Here is a 16166-nt window from a genome sequence, read left to right as displayed (position 1 = left end):
TCTAACCTGCTTTCCTATCAAAAGGGCCAAGGCAGTTTCTTTATAAACCTATATACATACAGCCCTCCTCCATCACTTTGGCCTGCCTCACACAATGACATTAGAAGAAATCTTTCTATAAGAACCCTGTCCACTATCTCATTTGGCCTTTTGAATCCTGTCTCCTCTCTTCCTAAGACATAAGAAAGCTAGGCTCAGACATGTTACACAGTCTAACAAAGTTCCAACAGAAAGGAAAGATGGAATCAAGATCTGAATTTATTGCCAAAATCTAAAATCTTAACCAAGGAACTCAGTGCATGACCATACTTTTCTTTCCACTGAGAATGAACCCACACTCTGAGGAGCTGAAAGGCAAATTCATACTGCATCTACCCCACATTGGTCCTTGACAGATGTGAAGAGCATGATGATGGCCCCTGATACAATGACATTTTATTCTTCTGGAGTTGACTGGCCAGTTGGCCACCTACCTTACTCAATATTTCCTCTGTGATTGGATTTCCAGAATCCTCCATCCCTTCACATCATTGCTAAGTCACACACTTCCCAATGCCGCTTTCAGATTTTACATAGACAGACTTTGCCACCAGAGTGATGGGATGAACTGTAGTATGTGTCCCATTATTTTATAAAAGAGGGGCCCTGAATAATAACCTTTCTATATTCCTGCAAAATCTAAACCAGAAAATCAGCATGTAAATGTGACATCCCTGCACACCCACAAGGAGTTAAACTGGTGGTGTAGATTGCAGTGAACAGGATTGACATTCCAATGAAGGGGCATCTCTGCTCGACTTAAGAAAAGTCTCATAGGAAGTGAAGTAGATCTGTGGCCATACAACCTTGGAGGATTTTATGAGGTAGAAATACAGATTTCTATATGAATAGACAATATATTCATAATGATGGGATGGCTATTCTTAGTTGTCAACTTGACTACATCTAGAGTTAATAAGTATTTTCATGACTGGGCTTATTTATGGAGGGGTATTTCTTCTTAATTTCAATTTTGAAGTGGTAAGATACACTCCTAATCTGGATCTTTGAGATAGGACTCTTTTGAGGTAGGAAGAGGCATTTTTGTCTGGGCCACATCATCTTCTGGCAGCTTATATAAAGGAGATGGAAGGAGGAACCACTTTCTCTGCCTGCTTGCTCTCAAAGGCAAGGCTATTCCCTCACCAGCATTAACACAGAATTCTTTATAATTATGGTGTGTACCAAAGACTAGCTGACACATTCAGAGTCTCGGACTGAATACCTACTTTGCTTTTGGACATTCCTTTCATAGAGGGATTAACAAGGCCACAACCTGTAAACCATTGTGTTAAAACATTTTCTATAAGTTCTGTTACTCTAGAAAACTATGGCTAATAGAAATGTTACTGAATTAAATAATAGTAACAGTAAGTAACTCATGGGCCAGGAAGTTGGCACAGTAGGCAAAACACTTGCCATGAAAGTGAAAGGCACTGTGACTGAATTCTCAGAATCTACTTAAACTCAGGATGTGTACAAGTATCTGTAAGTCCAGTTCTCTTAAGACGAATTGGGATGTGGAGACAGGAGACTCTTCAGAAGCTAGCTAGTCAACTAGCCTTGAATAAGCAACAAAAACAATAAAGACACCATATCAAACAAAATGGGAGGCAACTACTGATATGCTGGGTTGTCCTCCTCTCTCCTCAAGCCCACATGCTTACTGTGGCAATGCCCACTTGCACTCACATTCATGAATACACACACACATATATACACACACACAAAGAATGAAACAGCTTCCATATGTATGAAGGCACACATACACATACCTCTCTTTGATCTAGAGTCAACCATATCCATACTTATACACCAATTAGACCACCTGTTCTGGAAAAATCAGTAACCATCTGGTTCAGTGAGATAACCTGTCTCAAATATAAGGCTGTGTGTGTGTGTTCTAAGGCAAGGCCATATTATAAGTATTAAACCAGCCCAGACCCAGGAAACAAAGACCCAGAGAGTGGAAGGAAGAACATGAGTCTAGACAGCTGTCTTGTAACCTCCACATTAACAGATGAATAATGTAAGTTGGAAAAGCCTAAGACCAGGTCTCATTTCACCTCTCAACTGAAGCAGATGAGATGTGAAGAGCAGGATCTGTGGGTGAATTTAATTTTCCTACACTATCTGAGCCAATTGGAACTGGGAGCTCTCTGATTGATTCAAATTTAGAACCTGTTTTCTCTGCAGTTTCTGTAAGAAGAGCAATGAGCAACCAATATGCAAAGAAAAGGGGGGCAACATAAATACTAATTTTAAAGATTTTTGACAGAAAGTATGAACAATGAAACTTCCAGAAGTTTCTGAAAGAAATTAGAGTCAAAATATTGATCACAAATGAAGAGAATTGGGTATAAGTATCCCATGTCCAGATATCTCAAATGCAATATGGGTGTTACTTTGCTGGTATTCAAATTAAGCCAGGATGTGCATGATGAGACTTTTTATTTTAATAGTCTTTTACTTTAATGTATATTAATAAAATTTTAACTCATCAAGCTCGTGTGTTTTACTATTATACATTGACCCCAAATTAGTTTTTAAGCCAAAGTAAAGAGGGTTTAATGGTATGAGTCTTCATCCAGATAATGCAGACAGCTGCTGCAGGAAAGTAGGGTACATAAAGAAAGCCGACTCAGTAAATAATTCAACTAGGCATCGCCAGTGGGTAAAACCTGCAATGATGTATCGATTGCCAAAATAAAGGAAGCAGCCCACTTAAGAGAAAGACAGAGAGGAAGGAAGAAGAGGGAAAAGGGAACAGATCATCCGTTGAGACAAAAAACCAGCAAAGGAAACAAAAGCTTCTTTGTTGACAATAATCTCCTCTTCTGTAAGGGCATTTCCATTCCTTCAAATGACAGACATTCAGACAGAACATGCAAGAGAGAAAAGTGTGAACATGTTGGTGGTGAAGGCAGAGAAAAAGCTGCCTTCTGACCTCCACATAAACAGATGCATAATGTAAGTTGGAAAAGCCTAAGACCAGGTATCCTTTCACCTCTCAAAAGAAGCAGATGAGATGTGAACAGCAGGATATTTGGGTGAATTTCATTTTCCTACACTATCAGAGCCAATTGGAACTGGGAGCTAACTGATTGATTCAAATTTAGAATCCTTTTTCTCTGTGGATTCTGTTAGAAGAGCAATGAGCAACCAATATGCAAAAAATAGTGGGGACAACATAAATACTAATCTTAAATCTTTCTGACAAAAAGTAAGGACAATGAAACATCCAGAAGGTCCGAAAAAAATTGGAGCCAAAATATTCATCGATCACTAATAAAGAGAATTCGGGAGAAGTATCTCATGTAAAGATATCTCAACTACAAGCTGGGTGTTCCTTTACTGGTATTCAAATTAAGCCAGGATGTGCATGATGAGGCTCTTTATTGTTATTTTAATAGCTTTTACTTTAATGTATATTAATAAAATTTTAACGCATCAAGCTTGTGTGTTTTATTACCTTACATTGACCCCAAATTAGTTTTTAAGCCAAAGTAAAGGAGGATTTAATGGTATGAGACTTCATCTTGATAATGCAGACAACTGCTGCAGGAAAGTAGGGTACATAAAGAAAGACTACTCAGTAAATAATTCAACTAGGCATTGCCAGTTGGTAAAACCTGCAATGATGTATCGATTGCCAAAGTAAAGGAAGCCGCCCTCTTATGAGAAAGACTGAGAGGAAGGAAGAAGAGGAAAAAGGGAAGAGATCATTTGTTGAGACCAAAAACCAGCAAAGGAAACAAAAGCTTCTTTGATGACAATAATCTCCTCTTCTGTAAGGTCATCTCCATTGCTTCAAATGACAGACATTCAGACAGAACCTGCATGAGAGAGAAGTGTGAACATGGTGAAGGTGAAGGGAGAGAAAAAGAAAGAAAACATTATTGGAGATTTAAAGACAGAGAGAATGAAACACCAGAGCATGAGTGTTTCTCTGGTACCTTCACAAAATCCTTATCAGGCCAGCAGCATTCCAGATACTCCAAGACATCCAACACAGAATTTTCTTCTTGAACCCTATGACGTTTCCAGGGAGATTGGTGTTGTTCAAGAGTTCTGTGTCCTAAGCAAGAGAGAAAAGGGCACAAGATAGCAAGCAGGTGACAAGAGTGAGAAGGGGAGGGAGGGCGACTGAGTGAGTCACCCACCACCTGGACTCCTGTTAGGACTACAAAATATCCTCCACAGGTTTTGGTGGTTAGGCCTGTTAGTAATTAGGCCTTCCCCTGAAAGGGAACTATCATTCTTGCATGAGAGAGATGGCTCAGCATTTAAGGTCACTTGCTTGTCTTCCAGAGGACCGGGTTTCAATTCCTCCCACCCATACAAACATCTGTAACACCAGTTATAGAACATCTGACCCTGGCCAACACAAGCACTGAATGCACATGGTGAACACACTAATGTGCAGATAAACTCACACTCATAAAAAGAAATTTAATCATTTCTATTGAAAATAGTAGTCACTCTTTTACTTCAAACAAGCAGGGAACTATATTCAAGAGCACAATGCACTTACAGAATGGAATTATTCAGTTCTGAGGTAGCATGACTCCCAGTTTCATGAAAAACTGCCACATTGATTTCCCAAGTAGTTGCACTAGTCTGCATTCCCGACAACAAGCGATGGGTGTTCCTCTACTCTACATCCTTTTCAGCATAGTCTATCATTGGTGTTTTTGGTTTTAGCCATTCTGACAGTTGTAACATGGTATAGCAGAGATGTTCTGATTTGCATTTCCCTGATTGCTAAAAAGGCTAAGCAAGACATTGTCTTTTGCCCATTTGAAAGTCTTCTGTTGAGAATTCTGTGTTCAGTTAAGTACCCCTTTTTAATTGTAGTAATTTAAGTGTTAATGTCTAGTTTCTGGATTTCTTTACATATTTGGAGATCAGAATTTTGATTACGGACTGGTGAAGACTTTTCACATTCAAAAGGATGCCTTTTTGTCTTAGTGACAATGTCTTTTGCATTACAGAAGCTTCTCACTTTTAGGAGGTGTCACATTTATTCCTTTTTGGTCTCATTGTCTATGCTACTCAGGTTCTACACTGGAAGTGGTCTCCTGGGTCCATGTATTGCAGATTCATTTCAACTTCTAGTCTATCAAGTTCAGTGTGGTCAGATTAATATTGAGGTTTTAATCCATTTGTAGTTGCATTTTGTGCATGCTGAACAATATGGATCTATTTTTCTTCTTCTACAGGTTGACACCCATTTATGCTGTCTGTCTTCACAAGTCTTTCTCCATGCTTTAAAGGAAACAAATTCTTCCCATTACAGCTCCTGTCATGTTCACCTGCTGTATTTCTCATATAGTTCATTCTGCTCTCCCTCTTACTTCCAGGTCTGATAACGATAATGTGAATTTTTCAACTAATGTACCACACCCCTGATGAGCTGGCTTCTTTTCCCAACCACTCCAAAGCAGCTCCAATATATTTAACAGCCAGTGGCAGTGACACTCAATGAGACCTTATGGAGATGTTAATAGATGGAGTTCTTAAAATGGGATGGGACCCTGGTAGCTGGAAGATTCCAGAAAATTGGGTGGGGTGCTGCCTCACAATGAAGATAATTAAGCCACCCAATAGCTAAAATCTCATTATTCCCATTGGAAGGGGCACTGTTCAATCATCTAATCTTGCACAAATGACTGACATTGACAAAAAAAATAATGACAATCGTATTAACCAATTAACATTTGTACATCCTCAGTTTTGTGGTTTGGAAGGTTATTTGGTGGCTTTTACTCTGTGTGTGTGTGTGTGTGTGTGTGTGTGTGTGTGTGTTTGATTTGACCACAAGACAACTTCAGTGGTCATTCCTCAAAAATCATCTACCATGCTTATTTAGACAGTATCACTTACAGGGACCTAGGATTTTCTGAATAGAAGATGCAGTTTGGCTAGTCAGTACCAGAATGCACAGTGTCTGCCTCCCAAGCAGTGACATTACAAGCACACACTACCACATTGGAAAGCTTTGAATAAGGTCTCTGGAGTCTGAACTCAGGCCTGTATACACACAGCTGATTTATCACTGACAAAGAAAATCTCTTTTCAGTATGTTAGTCTTAATTTTAGACTCATATAGAGAGTGATTGCTCATTTTTGAATTCACAGCACAATGACTACAGAATTCCAATGGTGTTCAAATTATGAAAACAATATCACAAAGTTAAACAGAGTACTGATTATAAATAAGCACTTGTATACCCCATCTGCCACATGGACCTTCCTGCCCCTTCCCATTAGTTCTCCCTGAAACTCTCCTCCAAATCCAGGCATGGGTGGCTTTCCCTGCCTTGCCGTGGCAAACTGTTGGACACTGTATGTTCTATCTTCCCCATTTAGCTAGACCAGTCATTTTATGGCATAATGTTTTTGTTAGAGTTACCTCAACTGACCACTTTAGGCTTTGGAAAAACTCAAATGACCTTAAAACAGCCAGGGAAAACATCTTAACATTGTGTCCATTGTAATGTCAGTAAAAAAAATTAGAAATCAAGACCTGCATCCTGGTCAAGATTTTTTAATCACCATTCCAGTTCCATCTGAGGTTACTCACTGTCTTTTGATGCCTAGATGAATTTTTGCTTTAACTAAACTTGGAACTGAAAAGTCTCCTGCGAGACTAGGGGATATGATGGGTTCTGGAGAATGAAGCCAGCTCCTGCATCCTTTATGTCCTAGGGGAGCTGTTAAAGAGACACTGACATTTCTACCAGCTTGAGTTTCAAGTGCAAGGATAAGTATCCTATAGCAAATCAAGGCTGTCCCTGACTCACAACCCTGTTGTATGTTTCTCAGTGTCGCTGTTTCCATGTTTCCTCTCTTCCTGCAGTTGCTTAGATTTCTGCTCCTTACCATCATCCATGTATATCTATCACTCCCTTCTCTCAGCAAATTGAAAAAGAAATTGCCATGATCAACATCACAGCACTATCATCCACTACAGAAGATGCACGGAAATCATCTGTCGGGGGAAATAACTCTTCATCTCCTGATCTGGGAAGGGTTAGACTTCACACTAACGTGGGCAGACAGTCTTTCAGAAGTGTATTTCCATGAGTGTTCAAATGAATGATACCACAAAAGATGGCTGGGTAAGATAAGTAGAAAGAAGATTGTATGTCCTTTGAAAGCAACAAAGAAGCTGACAAATACCATGGGTAACAATTATTCCAAATTCATATGGGACCCTTTTTTTCAAGAATGCAGAATCTGGGCTTTTTAAGCAGAAGGAAACAGAAAACTCAGTGACATTTACCCTAAGTTCTCTCCTTGTCTCCAGAGCTAGAGTGCTCTTAAACATTGTCATCTTACGTTCACAGGAATGCCTATAGTGTAGACACTACCCAATGGGTGCAGCTGGAGATTTTTCAATATCTCATCACAGTTGGACCTCCTTGGCATACTGTGTGAGATCTGAGTCTAGGTTCAGCAAATGTTAAATCCTTCTACTAAGAGTAGTTTGTCAAGCAGAATTAAGGTCAATAATTTAATACCAGTGTTGTCAGAGTCTTTGGTTAACAGACAGCTCTTGATCAAAATCTTATGGGCAAAACACAGGGAGTGAGTGGATGGTGGGAACTTAAAAGGTTATGACTTAATACTGGGAAATAACAGATATGAAAATTGACAAGCACATAGAGAGATTGTAGATAGATAAAAAGTTATATAGATGGAAAATAGATAGAGAATAGATAGATTAATGGACAGAAAGAATTATATAAATGGACATTGATTAATATAATAATCAACATACAGATATACACAGATAGATAGATTGATACATCAATAGAATAATATAGAAACATAGAGGAAACATGTACAGAGGAATAATTATACATATCTTAGAGATACAGAGATAAATACATAGAAAGACTAATAGATACATAGATACACCTAATAGATTGAAAGTGTGATAAATAGGAGTTAACATAGGTAGTTAAGTAGATAGATGGATAGATTTATGACTGATAGAGTAACAAATATACACATATATGACAGATAAATTATAGAGTGATGGTAAATAATAATTGATCATCCAAATATAAATGATTAATAGATATGTGGTGGTTTGAATAAAAATGATACTCTATCATCCTATGGAGAGTGACATTATTGGGAGGTGTGGCCCTGTTGGAGAAAGAGTGTCACCAGAGATACTCTTTGATGTCTGAAGCTCAACATAGGTCCAGTGTCTTATTCTTCCTTCCTGCTCCCCAAGGGTCTGGATGTAGATCTCTTCCCTTCTCCTGTGCCATGTCTCCCTGAAGTCTGGAATAATTCTGCCATGATGTTAATGGTCAGAACCCAATTAAATGCTCTCCTTTATAAGACTGATGGTGGTCATGTTATCTCTTCACAGCAGTAGAAACCACAACTAAGACAAGATAAATAGAAAGATAGATAGACAGAGAGACTGGTGTTAGATATTTGGCAAACAAATGAGGAATAAATGGATAGATAGAAGGATGGATGGATAGATGAATAATAAGAGAGAGATGATATTAATAGATTAAAAGATATATAATTAATACATTATTGAAAGTCTCATGGCTTCTAGGACCCAGGAAAAGACAGAGAAGATTCCTCCAGCTGCCTAGTTCTTGATATGCAGAATGAGTAATGTGCCTCCAATGCGCAATACTACTAACAGTAGCTGTAAGTAACTTCCTGACACATTGATTATAACTTCTCAGAATAAAGATTCAAACTTACTCTATACATACACACTGAGCCCTGTTTAGATTGTGTCTTTCACAGTCTAGCAGGTGATTTAGCAATAAAACCATATCGGGATAGTGAGGAATGAGAGCAACAGCTTTTCCACTAGAAAAGTGAGTCTTAAAATGGAAAGGAGATGCAATAGGACCTCTAAGCACGAAGTAGATCAGGGAAAACAAGTGAGAAAACTCATGTGCTGACCTATAGGTGTTCACGTGTATACAGTAGTGAGTGTACATGTGTTTATATAAAAGGCTTTTCCTGGTGTTAGTTCTCTGAAAGGCCACAGATGCAAACATCAGACTCATTCAGTATTCATCATTCCAAGTGCTGGGGTTTAACTTCTGATATCATTCCCCGAAGAAGAAGATAACAGCACTCCATGGAGAAATGGTGGATTGATACGCAGAGGGAAGCAGAAGGCAGAAGCCTAAAATATCTCATGCATCCAGGGAGTAACTAAGTTCTCAAACAACACAAATGTCAAAAGGAAAACTTGAGATGGCATGAAGGCTTGTTGGTTGCCAACCAGGGACAATTTAACATTGCAGAAAACAATAATAGCTACCATTTTAAATCTTTGGAAGAAAATGTTTCTGAATCCCAACTGCTTTGATTAAAAAAAACAGTGGAGGAGAAAACTGGGTCTTTGGGGTGGCATTCCAACTCATCAACGCAAAGGAATCATGAAATTGGAACCCCACCACCTGGCAGCCACCATATATGCCTTAATTGGCAAAGGTAAGAATCGTTAATGGATTCTGCCGCTGACTGGAAGTCTAAGAAAATGGCTATTTGCAAAGTGTCAGCATCTTGATGCAGAAGAAACAACTTTGAAATGAAGCAACTGCAGCTCATCCTGATGATCAAAGATACCATCACTTGTGAAGAAACAGCCTGGATATTTAAAAGGACCCATTGGAAGTACAAACAGAACTTGGAACAAGGACATGAAATAATACCAGCCAGAGGTTGTTCAACAAAGAGAGAATGGATTGTATAAGCATGTCAAAGTCTGAATACAAAGTGTGGGAATATGCTATGGAATAGGGACAGGTCACATACAGTGTCTTAGACTAAGGCCTCAGTTGGAAAACAGTAATTTGGCTGCAATGAACACAATCAGACAAATAATAAAATGATTAGAAGCATGGAGTTGAAGTAATCATTTGTAGAAATGTCTCTTTGTACAATTGAGAACCCCAGTGAATCCCTGTGGATAAGTTTTCAGGATAAAATCACAACAGAAAAACAACAACAACAATAAAAGTAACATCAATAACAATAGTAATAATAGAAATAATAATAATAATGTCATTTGTTTGTCTTGAGAAAGAACACTAACCATTGTGGGAATTCTGGAGGAGAAATTTGAGAAAGGAAATATTTCAGAATCATGAAAGCAATCAAAAGATCAACAGAGCACAACAAGGAGAAGTAATCAATCAGGACTTGAGGTTGAAGTGCCTGATGAATATAAGTAAACACAGATAATGCTTTCTTAAATATTCGATAAGCAGCAGTTAATATGACAAGTGATATCTGTCATTTATTGAAATCTGATCTAAGAGGAAGTGATGAGGCATGTAAGCCATCATGCAGGCAATAAAGAAGGAAGGGCAGAGATGAGAATTAGGGGCTTCTGAGTCCTTGCTTGCATATGACACCTTCCTTCTCCTCATATGCCAGGATGCACCATGCCCCAGCAAAGAATCACCACTTTTGGCTCCTAGTGTTTCCAGTGGGTTTCTGTCACTTGCTGCTCATCACAGTTTGCTTTACCTTTAAACTAGCTATTAACCTTGAGTCATATGGAAAGATGGAACCGGAACCGTGGCTATCTGAATGGAATAAGTGAATGTCTATGGGGCTATTACTTATAATTGATACAGAACAGTTATACCACTGTGGGTATTACCTTAGTCCATCCAGAAGCAAGTGGGCCTAGGCAATATAAGATATTGCCTGGAAAGCACATCCTCCATGGCAGCTTCAACTGTCAGTAGCCTATAAGTAAAGTGATAGGGAATAATGCACATCCTTGATTTCAGATTCAGCTGCCAGTACCTCCCCAATAAATGTCTGGGCCTCTTCTGGCAGTGGTTTTTTTTCTTTCTTTCTTTTTTTTTTCTTTTTAGGACAATCTCATGTTACATACCCGAGTTAATCCGCTGTCTTTCCACTCCTGCCAACTTCTCCCTTCCCCATCCTCCATCCACTCCTCCAATAAAAACTCAGTGTTTGATGAGGCCAGGAAAACATATCTGATGGCTGTTTCAATTGCTAATAGCTCCCCAATAAGAGCTAAGGCCTAGAGCACCTGTCCTCGATGGCCACTTCAACGGGAAAAAGTTCTTGGCTTAGGCATAAGGCCACATATGTTGCCAACAACTTCAAAAGAAACCGGAGGGCTGGAAGAACATCAAACTCATGATAGCTTCATTTGACAGCTGTCCCAAATAAGAATATGACCTAAAAGATACTTTCCTAAGACAGAATTGCCAGTCTTACTACCATTATTAGCTCATAAGTAAGGGAGATAACTTGGAGAGTTACCCACAGTAACTCCTCCTGTCAGCAACTCCTCAGTAAGAAAAAAATCATGGAAGTTTACCACACTCTTGGAATCTTTTTCTCCCAGTAGCTCCCCAGGTTGACGAGAGTCTGTTGCTTTGAAGAAGAGGTAGAATGGCTCTCCTAAGTGTTTCTGGAACCACAAAGTCACACCACACAAGGTCCAGCCTCTCAAAGGCAATTGGCCAAAGGAGTTTCCACATCACCTCCCCTTTTACCTAATAAGAATGTTCAAAACCAATACAGGACTACATATAATAAGAACAGATATCAAGTATAAAAGTTAGATTTATAGCCAGTATAGGCAATTTTTTTCTCATTTTTTAATTCTTTTTTAATTAAAATTTCCTACTGCCCCCCGTTTCCCATTTCCCTCCCCCTCCTCCCACATATTGCACCCTCCCCCCGCTATCCTCCCCCACCCCACTCCTCTTGTCCTACCCCAGTCAATTCCCCCTCCCTCTCGATACTGAAGAGCAGTCCAAATTCCCTGCCCTACAGGAAGACCAAGGTCCTCCCACTTCTATCTAGGTCCAGGAAGGTGAGCATCCAAACAGGCTAAGCTCCCACAAAGCCAGTTCATGTATTAGGATCAAAACCTAGTGCCATTGTCCTTGGCTTCTCATCAGCCTTCATTGTCCGCCATGTTCAGAGAGTCCAGTTTCAACCCATGCTTATTCTTCCCAGTCCAGCTGGCCTTGGAGACCTCCCAATAGATCAGTTCCACTGTCACAGTGGGTGGGTCTGATTTCCTTGCTCATGTTCTCCCTCTTTCTGCTCCTCATTTGGACCTTAAGAGCTCAGACCGTTGCTCCAAATTGGGTATCTCTCTCTCTCTCGATCCATCGCCAGATGAAAGTTCCCGTGCCATTCTCCTTAGCCTCTCGTCAGCTCTCATTTCTCCCACATTCAGAGAATCTGGTTTTATCCCATGTTTTTTCAGTAGCAGTCCAGCTGGCCTTGGGGAGCTCCCAATAGATCGGCCCCATTGTGTCAGTGGTTGGATGCACCCCTCATGGTCCTGACTTCCTTGTTCATGTTCTCTCTCCTTCACTCCCCATTATAACCTTGGGAGCTCAGTCCGGTGCTGCAGTGTGGGTCTCTGTCTCTATCTCCATCCATCACTAGATGAAGGTTCTATGGTGATATGCAAGATATTCATCAGTATGATTATAGGATAGGTTCATTTCAGGTTCCCTATCCTCAGGTGCCCCAATGAACTAACTGGGGTCATTGCCCTGGGCATCTGGTAGCCCTTCCAAGTTCAAGTCTCTTGCCAACCCTTAGGTGGCTCCCTTAACTAAGGTATGAGTTTCCCTGCTCCCCTATGCCAGCTTGCTTTATCCCACGTCACCAGTTTCCCGCAGTTCCCCTCATCCTCTCCTTCACACTTTTCTCTACCCATCACCCCTCATCCCCATCCCACCCCACCCCCAAGATTCCAATATTTTGCCCATCAATCTCGTCTATCTCCCATAGCTGGGAGGATATCTATATGTTTTTCCTCGGGTTTACCCTCTTGTTTAGCTTCTTTAGGATCACAAATTATAGACTCAGTGGCCGCTATCCATGGCTAGAAACCAATTATGAGTGAGTACATCCCATGATCTTCTTTTTGGGTCTGGGGTACCTCACTCTGGATAGTATTTTCTATTTCCATTCATTTGCATGCAAAATTCGAGAAGTCATTGTTTTTTACCGCAGAGTAGTACACTAATGTATATATATTGCACACTTTCTTCATCCATTCGTCTATTGAAGGGCATCTAGGTTGCTTCCAGGTTCTGGCTATTACAAATAATGCTGCTATGAACATAGTTGGACAAATGCTTTTGTCATATGATAGGGCATCTCTTGGGTATATTCCCAAGAGTGCTATTGCTGGGTCCAGGGGTAGGTTGATCCCAATTTTTCTGAGAAACCGCCACACTGATTTCCAAAGTGGTTGCACAAGTTTGCAGTCCCACCAGCAATGGATGAGGGTACCCGTTTCTCCACAACCTCTCCAGCAAAGGTTATCCTTGGTGTTTTTGATTTTAGCCATTCTGACAGGTGTAAAATGATATCTCAAAGTTGTTTTGATTTGCATTTCTCTGATCGCTAAGGAGTTTGAGCATGACCTTAAGTATCTTTTGGCCATTTGACCTTCTTCTGTTGAGAATTCTCTGTTCAGTTCAGTGCCCCATTTTTTAATTGAGTTAATTATCCTTTTAAAGTCTAGTTTCTTGTGTTCTTTATATATTTTGGAGATCAGACCTTTGTCTGTTGCGGAGTTGGTGAAGATCTTCTCCCAGTCAGTAGGCTGCCTTTTTGTCTTAATGACAGTGTCCTTTGCTTTACAGAAGCTTCTCAGTTTCAGGAGGTCCCATTTATTCAATGTTGCCCTTAATGTCTGTGCTGCTGGGGTTATACATAGGAAGCGATCTCCTGTGCCCATATGTTGTAGGGTACTTCCCATTTTCTCTTCTATCAGGTTCAGTGTGTTCAGATTGATATTGAGTTCTTTGGTCCACTTGGACTTGAGTTTTGTGTATGGTGATAGATATGGGTCTATTTTCATTCTTCTACAGGTTGACATCCAATTGTGCCAGCACCATTTGTTGAAGATGCTTTCTTTCTTCCATTGTATACTTTTAGCTCCTTTATGGAAAATCAGTTGTTCCTCTGTTTGTGGGTTAAAATCCAGGTCTTATATACATTTCCATTGGTCGACTTCTCTGTTTTTATGCAAGTACCACGCTGTTTTCATTACTGTAGCTCTGTAATAGAGTTTGAAGTCAGGGATGGTAATGCCTCCAGAAGTTCCTTTATTGTATAAGATTGTTTTGGCTATCCTGGGTTTTTTTGTTTCTCCATATAAAGTTGATTATTGTCCTTTCAAGATCTGTGAAGAATTTTGATGGGATTTTAATGGGGATTGCATTGAATCTATAAATTGTCCTTGGTAGAATTGCCATTTTTATTATGTTGATCCTCCCAATCCAAGAGCAAGGAAGATCCTTCCATTTTCTGGTATCCTCTTCAATTTCTTTCTTCAATGCCTTAAAGTTCTTGCAAAATAGATCTTTCACTTCCTTGGTTAGAGTGCCCCAAGATATTTTATGCTTTTTGTGGCTATCGTGAAAGGTGATGATTCTCTTATTTCCCTCTCTGCTTCCATATACTTTGTGTATAAAAGGGCGACTGATTTTTTGGAGTTGATCTTGTATCCTGCCACATTACTAAAGGCGTTTATCAGCTGTAGGAGTTCTTTGGTGAAGTTTTTGGGGTCGCTCATGTACAGTATCATATCATCTGCAAATAAAGCAAGTTTAACTTCTTCCTTTCCAATTTGAATCTCCTTTATCCCCTTATGTTGTCTTATTGCTATTGCTAAAATTCAAGAACTATATTGAAGAGGTATGGAGAGAGTGGACAGCCTTGGCGTGTTCCTGATTTTAGTGGGATGGCTTTAAGTTTCTCTCCATTTAATTTGATAATAGCTGTCAGCTTGCTGTATATAGCTTTAATTAAATTTATGTATGACCCTTGTATCCATAATCTCTCCAAGACTTTTATCATAAATGATGTTGAATTTTGTCAAATGCATTTTCAGTATCTAATGAAACGATCATATGGTTTTTTTCTGTCAGTTTATTTATATGATGGATTACATTGATAGATTTGCGTATGTTAAACCAGCCCTTCATCTGTGTGATGAAGCATACTTGATCATAATGGATAATTTTTCTAATGTGTTCTTGGATTCGGTTTGCCAGAATTTTGTTGAGGATTTTTGTGTCAATGTTCATGAATGAGATTGGCCTGTAATTCTCTTTCTTGGTTGGGTCTTTGTGTGGTTTTGGTATCAGAGTTACCGTAGCTTCATAAAAGGAATTAGGCAATGACTCTTCTGTTTCTATATTGTGAAATACATTAAGGAGTATAGGTATTAGGTCTTCTTGGAAGTTCTGGTAGAATTCTGCATTGAATCCATCTGGTCCTGGACTTTTTTTGGAAGGTAGGTTTTTGATAACAGCTTCTAATTCTTCACGACTAACAGGTCTATTTAAGTTGTTCACCTTTTTCTGGTTTAACTTTGGTATATGGTATTTATCTTAAAAAGTGTCCATTTCTTTTACATTTTCCAGTTTTGTGACATACAGTCTGTTGTAGTAAGATCTAATGATTCTCTGAATTTCCTCTGTGTCTGTGGTTATGTCCCCCTTTTCATTTCTGATCTTATTACTTTGCAAATTCTCTCTCTGCCGTTTGATTAGTTTGGATAGGGGTTTATCAATCTTGTTGATTTTCTCCAGGAACCAGCTTTTTGATTCATTGATTCTTTCAATTGTTTTCTGTGCTTCTATTTTGTTCACTTCAGCCCCCAGTTTGATTATTTTCAGTCTTCTACCCCTTCAGGGGAATCTGCTTCTTTTTTTTCTAGAGCTTTCAGGTGGGCTGTTAAGTCTCCAATGTGTGCTTTCTCTGTTTTCTCTAAGTGGGCAGTTAGTGCTATGAACTTTCCTCTCACGACTGCTTTCATAGTGTCCCATAGGTTTGAGTATGTTGTTTCTTTATTTTCATAGTCTTCAAGGAAGACTTTAATTTTTTCTTATTTCTTCCTTAATCCAGGCATGGTTCAGTAGTTGACTATTCAGTTTCCATGAGTTTGTAGGCTTTCTGGGGGTAGCATTTTTGCTGAATTATACCTTTAATCCATGGTGATCTGATAAGATACAGGTGGTTACAGATATGTTTTTTGTAACTGTGGATGTTTGCTTTGTTCCCGAGTATATCGTCGATTTTTGAGAAGGTTCCAT

This window comes from Chionomys nivalis, unplaced genomic scaffold, assembly GCF_950005125.1.
Source record: "Chionomys nivalis unplaced genomic scaffold, mChiNiv1.1 scaffold_28, whole genome shotgun sequence".
Lineage (NCBI taxonomy): Eukaryota > Metazoa > Chordata > Mammalia > Rodentia > Cricetidae > Chionomys > Chionomys nivalis.
Note: the sequence above shows the minus strand (reverse complement) of the source record.